This window comes from Physeter macrocephalus, chromosome 19 (genome assembly GCF_002837175.3).
Source record: "Physeter macrocephalus isolate SW-GA chromosome 19, ASM283717v5, whole genome shotgun sequence".
NCBI lineage: Eukaryota > Metazoa > Chordata > Mammalia > Artiodactyla > Physeteridae > Physeter > Physeter macrocephalus.
In genome coordinates, this window is record NC_041232.1 from 47,360,206 (window position 1) to 47,380,977 (window position 20,772).

Genomic DNA, 20,772 nt, shown 5'->3' on the forward strand with positions numbered 1-20,772 from the left:
TACATTCCCACCAACAGTGCAAGAGGGTTCCCTTTTCTCCACACCCTCTCCAGCATTTATTGTTTGTAGATTTTTTGATGATGGCCATTCAGACAGGTGTGAGGTGATACCTCATTGTAGTTTTGATTTGCGCTTCTCTAATGATTAGTGAAGTTGAGCATTCTTTCATGTGTTTGTTGGCAATCTGTATATCTTCTGTGAAGAAATGTCTATTTAGGTCTTCTGCCCATTTTTGGATGGGGTTGTTTGTTTTTCTGATATTGAGCTGCATGAGCTGCCTGTGTATGTTGGAGATTAATCCTTTGTCAGTTACTTCATTTGCAAATATTTTCTCCCATCCTGAGGGTTGTCTCTTTGTCTCGTGTATGGTTTCCTTTGCTGTGCAAAAGCTTTTAAGTTTCATTAGGTCCCATTTGTTTATTTTTGTTTTTATTTCCATTTCTCTAGGAGTTGGGTCAAAAAGGATCTTGCTGTGATTTATGTCATAGAGTGTTCTGCCTGTGTTTTCCTCTAAGAGTTTTATAGTCTCTGGCCTTACATTTAGGTCTTGAATCCATTTTGGGTTTATTTTTGTGTGTGGTGTTAGGAAGTGTTCTAATTTCATTATTTTACATGTAGCTGTCCAGTTTTCCCAGCACCACTTATTGAAGAGGCTGTCTTTTCTCTATTGTATGTTCTTGCCTCCTTTATCAAAGATAAGGTGACCATATGTGTGTAGGTATATCTCTGGGTTTTCTATCCTGTTCCATTGATCTATATTTGTTTCTGTTTTTATGCCAGTACCATCCTGTCTTGATTACTGTAGCTTTATAGTGTAGTCTGAAGTCCTGGAGCCTGATTCCTCCAGTTACGTTTTTCTTTCTCAAGATTTCTTTGGCTATTCAGGGTCTTTTGTGTTTCCATACAAATTGTGAAATTTTTTGTTCTAGTTCTGTGAAAAATGCCATTGGTAATTTTATAGGGATTGCCTTGAATCTGTAGATTGTTTTGGATAGTATAGTCATTTTCGCAACATTGATTCTTTCAATTCAAGAACATGGTATATCGCTCCATTTGTTTGTTGCATCTATGTTCATCAGTGATATTGGCCTGTAGTTTCCTTTTTTTGCAACATCTTTGGTTTTGGTATCAGGGTGATGGTGGACTCGTAGAATGAATTTAGGAGTGTTCCTTCCTCTGCTATATTTTGGAAGAGTTTGAGAAGGATAGGTGTTAGCTCTTCTCTAAATGTTTGATAGAATTTGCCTGTGAAGCCATCTGGTCCTTGGCTTTTGTTTGTTGGAAGATTTTTAATCACAGTTTCCATTTCTGCCCCTTGTTTTCATCATAGCCTTGCAAGTTACGTTTTTTTCTTCTGCAGATGAGTAAATTGAAGTTTTGTATAGTTTAAGTTCTTCAATACCTTACATCAAGTGAACAGAACAGCAAAATTTCAAGTCTATGATTGTATGGCTACAAAGCTTATCTTCTCTCCAGCACACCAGTGGTTCTCAACCTGAAATGCACAGAAGCACCCCAGTGTATGCCCCACTTAAGATCTATTGTATCAGGATCTCTGGGTAAGAGACCCATGTATCAGTTTTTTATTTTAAATCCTACTAGTGTTTCTAAAGTGCTGCCAGGGTTGAAAACCATGACCACAATCACGATGGATCCTCCACCACTTTGCCAACCTTCCCACCATGGGCTCAAGGTGCTGTCATCCAAGAAAAGAGACCTGACTCAATCAGTTTATGCATGGCCTGCTCCCAATTCAGATAAGGGAGCCTGAATTTGCCAGGTAATTTGAAGTGCTCTTTATAGGTATCTGCTTTGATGTTAGTGAGAGTTTTATCTCCCATTGTTACTTTGAGTTAATAAATGGATTATGCCATGCCCAGGCTCTGACTCTCCACAAAGGGCGCTGCTCAGTGCCACTCTGCCTTTGTGAGTTTTATAACACAGCTGGTGCTTTACACATCCTACTCCATTCCAAAAATAGTTAGGTAATGCTGGGCCACACACACATACACACATGCCCCACAAATGAATCAGGGCATGGTAGATGTCATGAAGCAATTGTTAAGTTTAATATCAGATTTCCTTCTATTAATTTTGAGGATACAGAACTCATTTTTCTTTGTATTATAGAAATATGTAGGTAATGTCCATGGTCGCTAACTTCACCTGAAATCAAATGCATTTGTGCAAGACCCTGATATCATATCAAAATTCAATCAGGTATTTTGATACATGATATGTATGTAAAATATTAAACTGATCAGTTTAATCTCAATCCCAATAAGAAAGATTAAGGGGAAAAAACAGTAAAAACAGATAATATAGGGTAGAAGATCTCTACCCTGGCTGCACAGGGTAGAGAGGCCCTTTAAATGAACAGACACTCAGAATCTACCCCCCAGAGATTGATTAGATTGATTCACTTGGTCCCTTTGGAGCCCAGTAATTGTTATTTTAAAAGCTCTGTGGATGATTCATATCTGCTGTTTCTTACCTTCCCCAGGCCTTCCACTGTTGTAAAAGATGGGTATTACGTGAGAATATTCTGATTCACATATTTACTGTCAATGACTGGAAGGATGATGATAATGATGATAGTAACTCTTATTGAATTTGCTCTTACAAGTGCTTTACATATAGTAACTCATTTAGTACTCACAAGAGCTATTTTATGAGAGCAACATTATTATCATCTCTTTGCAGATGACAAACTGGTGTAGAGAGATTAAGTAACTCACTGCAGGACTTGGCAGAAGTGGAACACGAATCCAGAGTCTGGCTTTAGCACTCCATCTTATTACAGCCTCTAGTGAGACCATGAAATAAGCTCCATGATGTCACCCCAGCTCACCCCTCAGGTTCCCTTTCCCTTTTCCTGATTTTGCAGTGTCTAATCTAGGTTGAGGTTCACTGATCCCAGTAATGGTGATAAGGAACATGAGATTCCTCCACCCTGCCATCTAACTCCTACACCCAACTTTGCAGTGGGATAGCACCAAGTCTTCAAGATTCAAGGAAGTACTGCTAGGTGGCGAATCTGTTTTGGAAAAGGAAACATTTTTATTTCTCAATACAACAGAAAAAATTTAAGGCTTTGGAACCAGACAGATAGAAGATCAAAGTTATGTACCTTTATTTATTAATCCTAGTAATCCAATTAATTTAATCTGACACTCAGTTTCTTAATCCATTAAATAGACATACTAAATTTTAAATCATAGTATTTTATTTTATTTTTTTATTTTTTGTGGTACGTGGGCCTCTCACTGTTGTGGCCTCTCCCGTTGCGGAGCACAGGCTCCGGACGCGCAGGCTCAGCAGCCATGGCTCGCGGGCCCAGCCGCTCCGTGGCATGTGGGATCCTCCCGGACCGGGGCACGAACCCATGTGTCCTGCATCGGCAGGCGGATTCTCAACCACTGCGCCACCAGGGAAGCCCTAAATCATAGTATTTTAAAAAATTGAGTGGAATAAAATATATAAAGGTCCTTGGACATAGTAGGCACTCAATACACATGGATTGCCTCCCCTTTAACCCTGCTCCCATTTCACATATACAGTTAGCTTCTCACCTATGAATTTTGTTCAGCTTCTAAATTTCTGCCTTTCTTTATTCCTTTAACCTCTAGGTTTAAAAATGCTGTATGGGGCAGCCAAAATTTTGTATGTAAAAGGTCTACCAGGTAAATTAGTGAGCTACTTAACAAAACTTTAGGGCCCTAAAAAAAATTAGGAACACAGATTGCTTCTTAAAACCCTATAAACACCACCCCTCTGCTACCAATCCATCCAAATACCTAAAATCCCCACCTTCAGATCTCACTAAAGAACTGTTAGAAAAGATTGCTTTTGTCTAAATAAAGCATGTGTCACCTTATTTTGCTTACAGCTAGCTACATGTCGGAACCTCCATATGCCATTACCATTAATGTGCAAAATGAGAGCAGGTGAAAGTCTGGAAAAAAAGGCAGATTTTTTTTTTGTTTTAAACAAATAAAATCTTACTTGAGCACACTTCAACTGTAGCCTTAAACTAGAGAAAAAAAAAGGTTTTGGCAAACCCAAATAGCCTTTAAATTTCTAGTGTATCTAGTTGCTGTATAGTTCCTGAAAAATGCCATTTTTCTTAATATTTATGGTGATCTGGTTAATCAAGTCATAATACGATACTTTTACTACTTAAGAGTACAATGAAATGGAAATCATTCTTTTCTATAGGTATCTGGCTTTTTGTGGGGGCATGGCTGATCCTTCTATCTGCTATGAAATATTTCTCCTCTCTTTCTAAACTGTCTCTTCCCTAAACAGTTAATTTTCTGTGAGGTTTATTTCATTTTCTTGATACAGTTCAGTCATTAGTTTCTTGTCAAGCTTTTGAACCTTGCTTTTAATCTTTACATTTTCTGATTCTAAAGATGCACAATTGCTTTGAAGAGTTTTAATATAATATGTAAGCTCTTTTATCTTCTCTTGCTAATTTACTACATATTTGATAAGTTTTTCAGAGGTTTGTAAGGAAGCATTTGCTTGAAGGCATATATGTCTTCAAAGCTTCCCATCCAAGTGGTCCCAAGTTCTGACTCTTTTATTATATTCAGTTCCTACTGACCATCATCCATATCATCTCCAAGGATAGCAAACAAACCTGTCATCTTCAACAAGCATTCTATCAGATTCTGGACCTGATGATGCTTCTTATGTAGAGATTTTTCCAAACGTACCTTTGCATTTTCAACTGTCCCTCCACCCCACGTTTACTGAGTTTACTTACTCTCTCTTTCCATCCTTTACCCCCATATGAAATAATTTTAAACTTTCCTAAAGATTGGAATTTTATAGAAACTTTTCTACAATACTACCTATAGTTATGTTTTACTCTTCTGACATAAATTTTAAGGTTATTTTGGCTTAAGTCACTTGGAATTAGATGTGTTCCAATTTAACCTTCATTGACTATATTGTATCCTTCTTGTAACATTAATGGTCACCCCATCATGTTCTGCATGTTTAGTTTTCTTTCCCCCATTTTTTCCTCACAAGTCTATTTTAACCTCAATAAAAGGTAGGACCTATTCCATTTTTAAATATCTGCCTCCATACTCAGCATTTCAAATAACTTTGTTTCAAGTCTGGCCTCCAAAAAAGAGGTCTCCAGTGTTTCACATTCTTAGTTAAAATGGTAGAGTCTGTCATAAATTTTAACTTTTTCTTCATCTAGGACAGAAAACATTCTGTACAGCTCTTTGTTCCTATTAGCTTTTAGCTATAAGAAACCCAGTGATACCTGCTCATACCATCATCTCACAGGGGAAAAATCTCAGAGTCCTGGACCTGAACTCACACCTGCAGATATAGTGCTCAAAGCCTTGCACAGTGTCTACAGGATAAGCCTGCAGTAAAGCTGTGTGCCTGTTAGTGTGAGCTCTGTGGGACCAGTGACTGCTTCAGAGCTGTACACTACTACTGGTCACAACAGACTGCGGGAAACCCAGAACATTCCACTCAGAACCAAGGCAACAATTGGAAATCAAGACAAACCATAGGGAGGGGGTCAAGGATGTGGACACCCTCTCACCATTGTCCCATGATGGAACACAAAAAAAGTAGAGATATTTGTATGACCTCCAAGGAAAATGGGTGAGGATGTTACTGACCCACCCCACCTGGAAGCCACAGAGGATAAGTAATCCATGTATTGTCACACCTGTGAACCTTCCAAACTTGCTGGCTGTCAGGAAACTCTCCTGCCCATCTCATGTGCTAAGGCTCCTTTTTCTTTGTACCAGACATCTAAGCTTCAGTCCAAGAAACGCATCCTGCCTTGAATGATCTCCCCAGAATACACCCCACCCCCAGTTTATTGCTTGTCATTAATAGTGTGTGTGTGTGTGTGTGTGTGTGTGTGTGTGTGTATGTGTTGGGCATTAGAAGGGGTTTTGCTTGGCTTCATATAGCAACTGTAGATTTGTCTTTTCTCTTTTTAATTCTATTTTTGCTTCATGTGTTTTGAAGCTCTTTTTTAATTTGTATGTCTTCTTGATGAATTCATCCTTTTTTTTTTTTTACTGAAATCCCTCTTGATCTCTGATAATACACCTTCTCTTGGTGTCTAATGTGTCCAATGTGTTTTAATATAGGCACACCAACATTTTCTGATATAACTTTTTGTATTCTTTTACTTTCAACCAATCTGTGTTTTTATACTTAAAGTGTATTTCTTTTAAAAAAGCATATAGTTTGGTCCTTCTTTTTCACTCTGTTTGATAATGGAGTGTTTACTCCATTTATATTTAATGTAATGTTTGCTATCCTTAGGTTTAAGCCTACCATCTTGATATTTGTTTTCTCTTTGTCTCATCTGTTCTTTGTTCTTGAGTTCCTTATTTCTTTGCCTTCTTTTGAGTTAACTAAATATTTTATCTCCTCTATTGATTTTTTTAACTGTATCTCAGTGGAATTTTTTTTTCACTAGTTGTTTCTTGAGATTTTAAAATATGTATCTTTAACTTATTCCCTACTTTCAAATAATATTTCTGAAAGAACAGTCTTAAGAACCTTATAAAAATATAATTCCCTTTACTTACTTGCTGTCCTTTTTCTTTTTATCATATATTTTATTTATTCATAGGTAATAAACACAAAATATATTAATTTTTGCTTTAAATAGTCATTAGTTTTTTTATATATATAATAGATAGATAGATGATAATTTTTAAAAGATCTTTGACACTTACCCAGATATTTATTCACTTATCCATTTTAGTGCTTTCCTTTTTGTAGATCCAAGCTTCCATGAGGAATAATTTCCTTTCACCTTGAAAAACTTCCTTTCTCATCTCTTGTAGTGTTTATTTTATAGAAATGAATTCTCTCAACTTTTGCCTGTCTTGTTTCACCCTCATACTGAAAGATATTTTTTCTGAACAGAAAAGTCTATGTTAACAGGTGGTTTCCTTCAGCATTTTGCAGATATTGCATTGTCTTATGGCATTCAATATTTTAGATGAAAAATCAGACATTATTTTCAAAGCTGTTCCTTGAATATGATGTCTTTGTTCTCTGGCTGCTTTTAAGATTTAAGATTTACCTGTTTCTTAGCAGTTTAATTGTAAAATGCCTGAGTGTGTTGTTGTTATTGGTTGGTTGTTTGGTTGGTTGGTTTCTTTGTTTGTTGTTACATTTATCCTACTTGGGTTTCACTTAGCTTTTTTCATACATGGATTGAATTCCTTCAATTTTTGACAATACTCACCTATGATTTCTTCAAATATTTCTTTTTCTCACATCCTTCTGGAGGTACAGTTACAAATATGTTAGACCATTGGATATTGTGTTACAGTCACAGATTTTCTATTCTGTTTTTTCCCTTTTGTTTCAATTTGGATGATTTTATTGACCTGTCTTAAATTTTACTGATCCTTTCTTCTGCTGGGTTCAGTCTACTATTTAGCCTACTGAATGGATTGTATATTTATGATACTGTAATTTTTATTTTTATAATTTCCATTTGGTTCTTCCTTATTGTACCCATATCTGCTGAAATTCCCCAACTGTTAAATGTGTGCTTCCCATTTTTCCATTATATCTTTTAAACATATTTAATCCTTGTCTTTTAAGTCCAACATCTGGGCTGTCTGTGGGTCTGCTTCTATTGCTTATTTTTAAATTTTCATTAGGGGGTCACATTTTTCTGCTTCTTCATGTGTTCTACATTTTTTATTGTATAGTTTTTTATATTGTATAGATTTTTTTATATTGTATAGATTTTGTATAGGTATTGATAGATTTTGTAGAGATATTGTATAGATTTTTTATAGTGTTCTATATTTTTATTGTATATTGCCTTCATGGGTAAAAGAATAGTAGTAAAATAATATTTAACCTCAGAAAAGGGCTCACTCCTTCTATCAATCAGGCTGCTAATACGTGTGTATGTGTTGGTGGTGTATGTTGTGTGCAGGGGACTGAATCTATCTAATATGTGCTAGATCTGAACCTGGGCTTTGCTACAGCTTTAGTTAAACCCCTACCTCAATAGGACCTTTCCTTTAGGTATACTGAGCTTGGCAATGCTCCAGAGATGTCTTCATGCCTAGCCTAACAGCCAACATTTCTGAACCACAGGAAATCTCTCCCTCCTTTACACTCCAGCTCCCAACTGTTCAGGCTTAAAGACATCTTTCACCACCATGTTGCCATGACCCCCAGCCACTGGAGAGCTGCTGCAATGAACAGAGTGAAGACCTCATGCATCTTGAGGGGATCTTTGTTAGCTCTCCTGCCCTGCCCTAGCCTGTCTCAACTACCCACAAGCACTCAGTGAAAGCCTGCAGGAAAGGGTTGGCAGTCAGATACAGATTCTCTCTGTGGTTGGGGTGCCTCAGGATTCTAATCTATGATACCAGGCCATTTGCACCGTTAAAAGTTTGCTAACAGTTGGGCTGGTTGTCCTTACATGCCCCTACTTCCCCTTCCCATGTGATGAGGGTGTTCCTCCTCTCACCATGTCCCCAGGAGTGATAAAAGCTATAGAATTCTTCTCTCCAAGGAAGGGTTCATCTCATTTGGGAAATTAATTAATCTAGGTTTCTTTAAGTCTACAGTTTTTTGCTGGGTTATTTCATACCTTCTGCATTCACTTCCCCACAATACCCTCCAGCCACCCCTAAGCCTTTAAGGTGTGCATACCAGAAGTAAGCCCACCTTGGGAAGGCAGACCTGGAAGCAGTCTCAAGGCTTTTGGGACAGAGTCCCAAGTACCAGCACATGCTGAGAAGAGAGTTACTTGTTCTTTTTCTAATTCATCACTCAGTGAGGAAAAACACAGGCAAAGGAGGACTAGAGCAGCAAGCCCTCTGAATTGTGAGGCCCAGGGCAGGGTCTTCTGTCCTCGCTTGGCTGGGTCTGAGGGCAGTACTGATGAAAACATATTTAGTATTTTGGAGATAGGTGGGAAAACTTCATAGAGAGAGGACAAATATGGATGGAAGATGATGGATGCTAAGGATGACCTTTGACTCTTTGCCCATGGCCAACTCTTACAGCTGTAGAAATCATAGAACATATACATCTTCTTTCCAAGAGTAGAAGGTAGCTTCAATGTTGATGAGATACTCTTAAAGAAATAGGGTACCGTATATCTTCTAGAAAGCTAATATCTCCAGATTGACATATTATAAGGAGCAGAACTAATGGGTTAAATGAATCAAGACAAAGCTTGCCTCAAATAATAAAATACACAAACTTGGCCCACATGAGAATGACTATGACAACTTAAAAGGGAAATTACTTCATTTTCAGATTTACATTGCCTTCCCATCGAAAGCAAGCACAAAATGACTGCTGTGATAAATTTAAGATAATTTACTTGTCTTGATTGGGTTATGAGTTAATTGATAGTTTAGGTAGAACTTCAGTTACAAAAGAATTTATTTTCATTTTTTAAGCTACATAGTTTTTACATATGAAGGAATTATTTATAATTATATGTGTTCCTATGTTTAATTCCACAGATATATAATGAAAGCTTTAATGTAAGGGACTACAACAAACTTCAGAATAAAAAGATAACTTTATTTTAATTAAATGTTATTTTTCACTGTCTGATATAGATAATTGTATACTTTGCTGGGATTTAGCTGTCATTTTAGTAGTGGATATGTTTGTAGAAAAGTATGAAATATACGTTGCCTCCCCACATACATGCACAATTGCTGAATTTGTTGGGATCATTTTGGAGAGAGGTTGGAGAATTTGTCTCCTTTTTTTTTTTTTTTTTTTTAAAGAAGATGTTGGGGGTAGGAGTTTATTAATTAATTTATTTATTTTTGCTGTGTTGGGTCTTCGTTTCTGTGCGAGGGCTTTCTCTAGTTGTGGCAAGCGGGGGCCACTCTTCATCGCGGTGCGCGGGCCTCTCAGTGTCGCGGCCTCTCTTGTTGCAGAGCACAGGCTCCAGACGCACAGGCTCAGTAGTTGCAGCATGTGGGATCCTCCCAGACCAGAGCTCGAACCCATGTCCCCTGCATTAGCAGGCAGATTCTTAACCACTGCACCACCAGGGAAGCCCTGTTTCCTTTTTAAAGCAATGCTGAAGAGTGAAGGCAGAGAATTACAGTTAATATGGTCAATGGAACACATACTTAATTCCACCCTCTCCCTCCCAAAGAAATCCTCTAATGACAGTAAACAAAAAATACTCACTAGAATAAAGAAAACAGGAGAGCCTACAACACAGGGAGCTATTGACATAGTATTTGGAAAATGGAAAGGGAATGGCTGAGCAGTACTTGATTTAGCTGAGCAGAGATGTGGAAAGCCAGGTGCCTGAAGAGGAGATGCCCACATAGATGGAAATGGAGACTCCCTAGAATGCTGGAAAGGCTCAAGGACTAGAAGTCTGTTGAAGCCAGAGGTGAGAAGTGGAGCTGAAAGCAGAACTTGGTTGAAAGTCTTAAAAAGAGTAGCTGGACTCTCAAATCGCCTCTTCTACCCTGTGCAGCCTGGCAACTACCTCTCCCTCACCTTGCAGAGGACGTGGCGGGAGGGGGCCTTATTCTCTGGAGTAACTTAATTAGAGAGGTTACAAACAGCAATATTGGAAACAGTGGCAGGTGGGGGTGAGGTGTAACACTGAAATCTGGTGGATTAAGTGGAAATCTGCATGCTGAATAGTGGTAAACTTCCCTCAATTTCAAGCCTTTTCACTCAGCTTTGCTTCCAGGACACTGGCAACTGAGCTTGTCCCTCCTAGATAGGACATTGGAGGGGGGCTTCTCTAGAGGACCTGACTACCCAAGGGGGCAGAAACCTAGTTACCCTTGAGGATGTTTCAGTGAAGGCTCAGCTTTGTCTCATCACTTTACGGTAATGTTGTAACGCCCAAAACACAATGGCTGGGTGGATAGTGAGGGAATACCAGATGTGGGGAATGTCTCTAACATAAAAGAGACCAAAACACACGAACAAACAAAGAAGAAATTGAAGCAAACAAAGATTGCAGGGAAGAGATGAAAGCTTTTTAAAAAACCTGAAATGTATATAGTCTTTTATATCAGAAAAGAAATTGTGTCCATGAAACAAAACGTGGTGTTATAAAAACAATTAGAGACAAATAGAATTCTTAGAAATTAAACATATGTTAGCAGAAATAGAATATTCAACAGAAGAGAGATGAGGAATTATTTCAGAGAGGAGGTGGTAGAAAGAGGAATATAAGAGAAAAGATAATAAAATTAAGAGGTCAGTCTAAGGGGTCCAACATCCAACTAAAAGTAGTTTAGTTTCAGAATGAAAGAACAGGCGAAATAGAGCTCAGAAATTGCTTTAAAATAAAATGTCCCCAGGAATTGGAGGAGATGAGTAAAATTTCCTTGAGTTTCAAACACAATCAATGGCACGGGGGTGGGTGGTGGTGGAAATGGGGGACCATACCAAAGTATACTGTCATGGGATATTAGAACACCAGGGATAAAGAAGAAATAATATTTGGATGATGGAACAGAATGACTTGTAAATAACAGCACTAGGAACTACATGACAGTGAAGAAATTCCTTGAAATTTCTGAGGGAAAGGTATTTCTAAACAATGAATTCTGTAGTCAAGCTATTGATTAATGGAAGAAGAGAATAAGAATATTTTCATGCATTCAGGTTCTCCAAAACTTAATTTGTCCTGAGCATCTTTCTCAGGAAGCTTCTGGAGTTTATGCTCCCTCCAGTCACCCATGGGGGAGTCCATCAAGAAGGCGAGAACAAAGAATCCAGCAAAGGGACTCAATACCGAAGAGAAGCAAAAGCCAGTCCCACGATGACAGCTCAGAAGCACTATTGCTATAAAAAGGACCAGGGTGGGGAGAGGGTGTGGGAGGGGGTAGACGGTATGCAGAAAAAATAGTTGATATGTTTGTCTGTATTAAGAGGAATGTTACATGTCTATTGGAGATTTTGAAAAAAATGTAATGATAGGCAGATAGAAAATTAAGCAAACAAAAATATGACACAACCACCAGTGTCAGGAAAAAGAAAACTGTGTACAAGAAAGGAAATGGACTCATATATCCCATGTGGTTTACATGTGAACAATATATTCATAGCCAAAATAAGGTAATCACTGATAAGTGCTTCCCCTGAAATTGTTGTGTAATTAAATTGTGAGGATTAAGGAAAGTGTGTGTGTGTGTGTGTGTGTGTGTGTGTGTGTGTGTAAATGAGAATGAGGAAGGGAGGGAAAGAGGGAGAGAGAGGTGGAGAGCACACATGCTGGAGAAGGTGTATATAAGAACTAAATTCTTATTTTCCATAGTAGGAGGACAATAGATAATATTGACATTTGAAAATTTTTTTTAAAAATAGGAGTACAAGAGCATCATTTAAGAATATAGACGAATATAGACTGATCGTCATAATTACCAGTTACGAGTTGATGGTCATTGTCTCTGGGATTCTAGGGTGAGGAGGGATGGGATTGGGATGGGACACTCTTTTAAGCTCTATTATTCTACATGGCTTTAAAAAATATGTGCATATTTTTAAAAAATATATTACCGTTATACTTTTAAAATAAACTGAATGCAATGAATTCTAGTGCTCAAAGGTTTTCAAGCTAAGCTTCCCAGATTCCTGGAGGTTTCCACAGGGACTGCTTAAGGAAGAGGCAGGGCCCCAGGTTTCACACCTGAGTTTCTGCTAAAGGAGCTATGCCTTGTCATTGTTAAGTTTCAGTGAACTATTTCCTTTGAACAAAGGGTTCCCTAGTGAAACAACACCAACAAACAAATATGAAAAGCACTGATGAGTCACATGCTCATCTGGAGAAAAACTGCTCCCAAATAAATAAGTTGGATATAATAACCACCAGACTCCATCCAGCTTGCCTATCACCTGTCATTTTCTTTTACCACATACAATAGAATTGTCCTATTTCCAACTCTTGATAAATCTCAAGAGGCTTGGAGTAGAACCAATATGGATTATACATGTGATTATGAAAATGTGCACAGATTTGAAGTGATGACATTAAATACATTTTCAAGGCATCAGGTATGGCACATACTGCCAGAGCTCACGTAAGTTGGTATCATAAGGTGTATCTCTCTGTCCCTAGGATGAGGTTGGATATTCTAGTTTTGCCTAGTGATTGTGATATATTTATGATTGTGCTTTAATTAGGGTTGATTTTGGTCCCACAAAGAAAAAATACCCCTACCCCAGCTTAAAGGAAAAGGTACAAATAAGATCTGTATTTCTAATATTAAAGATAATCCATATCTTTTGTAAATGTGGAGTATTGATTGTTTCCTGGGCTATAGAGCTTCTCAAAAGCCAAAAAAAATCCTTAACTCAGTGAGTTTAATTTGGGGAAAGATCAAATGCTCAAAACACATACTCCTGAGAAAGTTATTCTCTCATCAACCAATATCTATCTATCTCTCTTTTCCCCTCCCACCACCCCTGCCACTTACAATTTGAAATGTTGTACCTGTTCTGTGGGCTTCCATTATTTCTCAGTCTAAAATAACTAAAAGCTTCTTTGAAAAGTACATTTAATTTTTATAAAGTTTATATAAAATACAATATAAAATATATTCATTTAATATATTTTATATATTCTTATTTTATATGTATATCTCATTTGATGTTGACAACAACTCTTTGAAATTTTTATGATTGTTCTCATTGTGGAGATGAGGAAATAGTGGCCGTTGGAATTTGACCCCTCCCAAGTTGCATGGCTAATGGGGGAAATGCAAAAAGAAATCTACATTTTCTGATTATCATTCTACTTGGGCCAAACACCTGTTAATTAATAAAAAGACTAATCTTTATCAAAAGCATACACATAACATAAAAAAATTGCAGATTACATGTATAGGATGACTAACTAGTCCTGGTTTGCCTGAGGCTTTCCTGATGTTATCACTGAAAATCCTGCATCCCAGGAAATCCCTTAGTTCCATTCAAACCGGGATGGTTGGTCACTTTACATGCAGTGCTCAGCCTAAGAGGCTATATTAGCTACCTTTTATGGGAACTGAGAGTGATACAGGAAATGAAATGCAAGGAGAGGGAAGAGATGGAGATAGTTTATTTAGACAAGGGTGAAGATAATTTCTTACCCATATCAAAGAAAATCAATGTTAGCAGCCACAGCAATAGGACAAAAGAATTACTGCAACTTTTCAAAAACTTTCGTGTAAATAAATATGTCTATAGCTTCAAGATCCATGTCAGTATCCAAAAGACACACAAATAGGACACTACCAGATATTGAACAATAAAGTGTTCCATGAGAAGAAATCATAAAACACATAGCCAGACGTCCTAGGGCCAAACTACCTAATCCTCCCATTTAGACCTTGCTGTCCTCAAAGTCTGCCTCATTCAAAGGTGCTGCTCCCCAGTCTGGCTTACAGTTTGGTCCCTGCTTCTGCTGTACCAGATTCTGTTCCCCCATCCCTTCCCTGTTCTCACCGGTGCCTTTAAGATCACTCTTTTTCTTGGGTATTTCTCTTGATGCCCTTTCTTCACATCAACCTAAGCCCCTTTAAGCTTCTTCTGTGTCTCTTTCCACATTGGAGAGCCTCCCCATTTCCTGTCCACTCCCCTCCCAACCCACCTGCCACGCAAGAGACCCTGAGAAGAGAAATAGAGATGCCTGTCCAAGGACAACGTGGAGGGAGAAGGAATGAGGAAGGGCTGCAATTATCTTTATTTGAATATTTTGGCTGTGTGTGTGTGCCTGTGTGTGGACTCATAAACCATTTAGATAGGATTCCTTCTGGCCTTTATCTTTCCTTCTAGTGCCCACAGGTGTTCTAATATAGTTGAAATCATGGGGCATATGCATTTATATGCTAAGCGTTAACCCATGTCTTTCTGTTGTCATCAAAACTACCATTGTTCCCAGTTATTTTCCACCAAATATGATATTATAATTAATAAATTTATACATATGGCCCTTTCCATAATTAGGGATATTTTCATATCATAGGCATTCAAAATGAGTGCCCAATTTCATCTGATTTTTAAATTGATCAGCATCTAATAAGATTATATGTAGTATGCTGCTGTTTTGAATCCCTTCCATATCTGTTGTTAGAGCCCCTATATATATAGATTTTCTACTTTTTTCTTGGGCAGTGTCTATTGTAATTACTTTTCAAACAACTACTACTTGGATTTATTATTTTTTTTCCTCAGGGGAAAAAAAAAACACAATTTATCCCCCTCCCCCACAGAAAACAAACTCACTTTTGTATAATGAATGTCTTAGTCCATTCAGGCCACTATGACAATATACCATAGACTGGGTGGCTTACAAACAACTGAAATAAGCAACAGAAATTTATTTCTGTCCGTCTGAAGACTGGAAGTCCAAAAATCAAGATGCCAACACATTTGGTGTCTGATGAGGGCTTGCTTCCTGGCTCATAGAGGCCTGTCTTTTTGCTGTGTCCTCTCCCGGTGGAAGGGACAAAGAAGCTCTCTGGGGTCTCTTTTATAAGGGCACTAATCCCTTTCATGAGGGCTCCCACCCTCATGACCTAAGCACCTCCCAATGGCCCCACCTCCTAATACCATCACATGAGACATTGGGTTTCAACATATGAATTTTGTGGGACACAAATATTCAGTCTATAGCAAATAGTGTATTTTTTAAAATAATAATATGTAAAAGACAAAATCATCCACAAAACTATCAGCATGAGAATACAGCCTATGCCAGTGTCTTAAGGACACCAGGGAGGAAAAAATGACAGCGATCATTTGCTTTTCATTGCCCAGATTTTTCAAACACGCAGATGCCTCCCAGATCAGCTAAAACCTGAGTTTTAACACCTTGTTCACCCCTCAAGGAGACTGCTACCAGCATTTGCCATCCATAGAACAGTGCTAAGACAGTCTATTTCTGGAGAATGGAGCAGAGATTAACTGCTTGTTCATGATAAATCAAGGGTATTTGATTTGCCTGTTACATGCCCAGTTTTCTTTGGAAGCAAGCCCTGGAAGCTATTTTTTCTGATCAAATCCTAACTCTCATGTTAGTGCTTGTGAAAGAGAAAAATAACATTTACTCATGATAAAGACTGAGTTGTAGCCATTATAAATCTTATCAACTGCCGCATGAAGGTTAGGGGGAGAAAAAGAAATTCCCATGTGCTCACTCAACCTTGGGTTTGGACTCATGCTACCACTACTGTTGCACAGTGTTCTGGAATTTCTGTGATTGAAACAGATGAAAATATAAAAGGAGATAAAGTTGGGAACCTAAGGAGATGTTTGCTTGTTGAATGTTGTACTGTAAGGAATGGCCAGTAACATTTCAATTAAGAAAATTGTTATAGTTTACTAGTTAATATGAATTATTAGGAGGGCCTAATATTTTCTTTATTTCTCTTAGAAGCCAGCAAGATCAATAGAAATAAACTTAGCAGAATTTGCCATGTTGGGGTTTAGAGTCATTCACTCACACAGACACAAAATGTATAAAAATCTTTTTTTTTTTTGCTTCTATAAAGGTGCTCAGTACCTAATATACCTTCCATATAATCTTTTGGTTAATGACTTGAAAAGAGATATAATTCCCCCCCACCCCATTATCTAAAATGTAAGCCAACATATAACAATTTTCCATAGGTTAAAATATACACTTTCACACAAGCAATTGTTTGCTTGTTTCAACAAACATTTCTTGGGCGTCGGTTGTGCTAATGTTCACTCAAAGGTTCAGCATAAGTGAATAGTGTGGCCAAATGTGAACCAGATGACCTGCTGCCAACTCTGTCCACTCTTAGCTCACACGTGTTTTGACACCATCCATTAGCCTCGGGGAGAAGTGTTTTCATAGAGGGGGGAAGAATCACAAAGACAGGGATGTGTGTTCTCTGGGTGAGTGGTTATTTCTATTTATTTCTGAAGTTATTCGGAGGTCTTTATCTATCGGCATTACATACAGCTTGAAATTTCCCTAAAATAATCAGCTTGGGAATAAAAATAAAGAAAGTTTCTTCCTCCTCTCCCTCCTTCTTTCAATCTTTTTTTTTTTTTTAAAAGGACATCTAGTAACAGGCTGAGGAGTGAGCAGGTTGGTAGGATCAGTCTATATGGGGCATCAAGATATCACCAAAATAAATTAGTCATAGGATGCCAGTTACTCACTGTTCCCTAAAATGGTCTTGTTCAGATGTGGCAAAAGACCACCTAGAACAGAACATTTAAAACCAACCACAAAGAGGAAGGTTTCTTTTTGGGAGTCAACCTTTGCCGTTGGGTATTTTCGAGATGTCTGTACAAGTTGCTAGGAGCAGCTGCGGCCACAGCACCACCCTGAGCCCAGCCAGCTGACATTTGCCTGGAGCTGGCAGAGACAGCCAGATGAGATCTGGAAACCCCAGAATGCCTGGGGTTGTGGTATGTCTGATTGCCGAAATTATAAATCCTCTATTAGGCCTTTCAAGAAGTTGTCTGGTCCATAACATTGCACGTAATACACTCACTCTTTTGAACAGGGTGAGGTAAATTATTTTCAGCAGTAGCAGATCTTTTGATCCCAGTGACTACGAAATAAATATTAAATACAATTTTAGTAGTGATTTAAAGGGACTCCACATTATTCATTCTTGTCAGATCCTGTTTGAGAAAATGTACTTTTCCCCCTCATTTCCAGTGACTCAGTTTTTCTTTGTTCAGACATGTGTGTGTGAGTGTGGGGTGTGGGAGAGTATTGTACATGGCCAGCCCCACCCAGTCCTCACCAAAGTTTACAAGACAGCCCTGGAAAAGAAGACTTGACAGGGAGATAGAAGTGTTTCTTGCACCCTCTCCTCCTGCTGTCTGCAATATAAAACATAGGACAGGTGAAAGCAGTTTTTTCACAATTCCTATGAGCAAGGTTTTCTCCCACAGAAAATCCACAGATGGAATAGTTGCCCTTCAGAATACCATCAAGCATTCAGCATAACCATGGCTTCCTCTAATGGGTCCCAACTCATTTACTAATAAGGAAATTCAGCTTTTAACAACAAATTTGCCATTTCCCTTTTCTACCGCATCCATAGCCATTTGGGGTAAAATTATAGGTGAATATTCAAACATAAATGCTATGCAACAACAAAAATGTGTCATGCTCCCCAATATTTGCCCCGTTTATCCTCAAAGTTAAGGGGGAAAAAAAATCCAGAAAACTTACTTGTTTGTATTATGTATACCTGGGAAGTTTTTCATGCTGAGTAACAGAACACAACTTGAGCTGCCTTGCTTTCTGCTTCCAGGAATGCCAATCAGAGAACATTCTTTTTCAGACAGCCAAGTTTGGAAGTCAGTTGGTTTCTGGTAGGAGGGAGGGGGAGGGGATGGCAGGGGGAAAAGCACAGTGAGTCCTCCGGCTGATCTTCAGTTTCCAAGTGTTTCCGTAATAGCCATCAATGAAAGCATCTCCTTTTACCCACGTGGAGACAGGTAAAAAGACAGCTGAGTAAATCAGTATTAGATGTAGCAACGGAAGCTCAGTCAGACCATGGAGGGGGTTGAAGAGGGTGGAGGGGGTGGAGGGGGTGGAGGGAGGGCTTTTGACAGCCTGCCATTGGTGAGCTTACCAAAGGCATCTGCCAGTGGGACTTCAGTGGAATGTGAAACCAAATCATTTTCAAGTTAAAGATAGACACAGTATACACCAGGATCTAGAAGCTGGATTTTAACCTCTGTTTCTCCCTAGAATTTCAGAGTCCTGTTGTGATCTCTGTTGTAATTAGGCATTTCGTTAAGGTTTATCCTTTACATGAATGTGCTAAGAATTCATATATGTTCTGGATGTACTGGAATTAAAAGGATTTAAGAGATCATGTACATACTCTAGGGTAAGTGCAAAGATGTTGCTTCTCTGGGAAGGTTAATGTTGCATTTTTCTTTTTATTTGTGTGAATGAAAAAGTGATCAGGGAGATTTTCCAGTGTTGTAACTTTGTTACCTTTCTTGAGATATTTGGCATTTTACATTTTGTGAAGTAGAAAGAAACAAAGTATTTCAGCTTAGTTTTGAAGATGACCTTGCACTTCTAACTTCAGTTTGGCTTTACCTTTACTTACTTTTCCCTCTGTTAACTCCTTAAACACCCCGCATTTCTTGAATTACAACGTCAGTAGTTAAACATGTCACAACACCGACTAAATGTTATTCTGTCCATGATGCCATTGGAGGTGACTGTATTCTTGTGAGATGGAGTTATTTTCCTTGCTTGGCACTATGGCATTTTTTAATTTAAAAAAGGAAAAAAGAAAAAAATAATAAAAGTAGGGGGGAAAGGTGGTAGAAAGTACATAAGGAGCTGTTGGAAGATATTCTGTTTAAAAAAAAAAGATGAGAAAAATAGGCAATTTTCCATTGAAGAGAACAATTTATTAATAGAAGTTATTTTTTGGTGTTGCCTCATTAATTCCAAGCAGGTTCTTCTCCTCCAAAAAAGCTGATATTTGCTAAGTGAATAGAGGCATTCTGATTCTACAGAGCTTGAGAGTGGGGGAGGGAGAGAGTTGTCTGATTTGCTGCTGCCTCGCTATGTGCTGAGGATTTCAAAACTTTTTTAGTTAAAAGAAAGAATGACAAACCTTAGTCCTCTTCATGTTTTTGACCATGTATAGGTTTTGTTTCTTGTTTTGTCCAGTGACCTCTCGGCTCTCTTAGAGACAGCTTTTCCCAACTTGCACAGCATTCCTTCTGCATAAATACTGTCCATAAGAGTCACAGAGTACGTGGTATGAATTGGAAATTCTACTTTATATGGGGAAAATAAATGTGCTGATGTGCTTATTACAGAGCGTGGGGCTGAACAGTTGTTGCACGTAACTGGCCGGGTTTTGTTCTGTCAAATCAACCAGCTTCTAATGAACTAAGTTGGCTGAGCTAGGTACGAACAATGAATGCTAATATGGATCTTTCACTCAACTTTGATCAGAATAATAATACCGCGTTACTCTTCTAAAATGCAAAAGGAACATAACGAACATGATGCTGATAGAGTCACTTAACTTTACAGTTTTGTTAGATCACGGTTAACCTTCGCTAATATCTATATTTAACCCATTAAGTTGTAACAGTTGCAGTTAATTTTCACTTCTCTGCAAGTGGATGGCACGTTTGTATATTTTCCCTGGTGACATTGGATGCCTGTCCCCCTTGCTTTACCTGGCTGTGTCCTGAACTGTTGACAAGAGGAGGGACCCTGGCAGGAATCATAGGTGTCTCCAAGAAATGTGTGAGAGCATGCATTACACACACCAGGACACGCACAAACACACTTACATGTAAACTTCCCTTTTACTTAACTAATATATTTCTGATTGAATTATACATACAAATAAAATTATATTAGTATGGGGCTTTGTTTTTGTTTTCAATGTGTCAAAAGAAAACCAAAAAAGGATACAACATTTAAAAATTCTAAAATGTAAGAATTTTAGACGTATGTGGCCATAGTGCGTTGACAGGAGAAGGGGCCGATGAATATCTCTCTGCTGCTGTGATGTCCCTGCTGACCTCGTCAAGCTTGGATTTTATTTCTTTGAACATAGTAAGTGTAGTTGTTTTTTAATATACATCTGCTAATTCTAATATCTCAAGAGTTACCAAGATTTGTTTCTATTATTATTGCCCCTGTCAGTTCTCAGTCTTGTTTTCTTGTTTGCTTGGATATCTTTGACTATCTGCCGGAAATGGGTTTTTTTTTTGTTTTTTTGCGGTACGCGGGCCTCTCATCGCTGTGGCCTCTCCCGTTGCGGG

At 38.2% G+C, this 20,772-nt stretch overlaps 1 protein-coding gene and 1 long non-coding RNA gene across 25 annotated transcripts in view; one reads left to right on the forward strand and one right to left on the reverse strand.

Annotated features, from left to right (window-relative positions):
* Positions 1 to 20,772, forward strand: part of DTNA (dystrobrevin alpha) — a 390,047-nt gene that overhangs the window by 86,064 nt on the left and 283,211 nt on the right. For 2 of the 24 annotated variants that reach the window (XM_055080754.1, XM_028479997.2), the window contains exon 1: positions 18,693 to 18,854. The exons of 20 other annotated variants lie outside the window; for them this stretch is intronic. The gene's annotated coding sequence lies outside the window, so the exon portion shown is untranslated. Of the gene's footprint in view, positions 1 to 18,370; positions 18,457 to 18,691; positions 18,855 to 20,772 lie in introns of those variants that run through there. 2 more of the 24 variants (XM_028479999.2, XM_028480008.2) reach the window with 2 other exon arrangements.
* On the reverse strand, positions 9,981 to 18,282 carry LOC114484352 (uncharacterized). The gene is made up of 3 exons (XR_003677125.2): positions 18,188 to 18,282; positions 17,754 to 17,832; positions 9,981 to 10,087 (listed from the first exon to the last, which is right to left on the reverse strand). It is a non-coding gene; the product is annotated as an uncharacterized lncRNA (long non-coding RNA).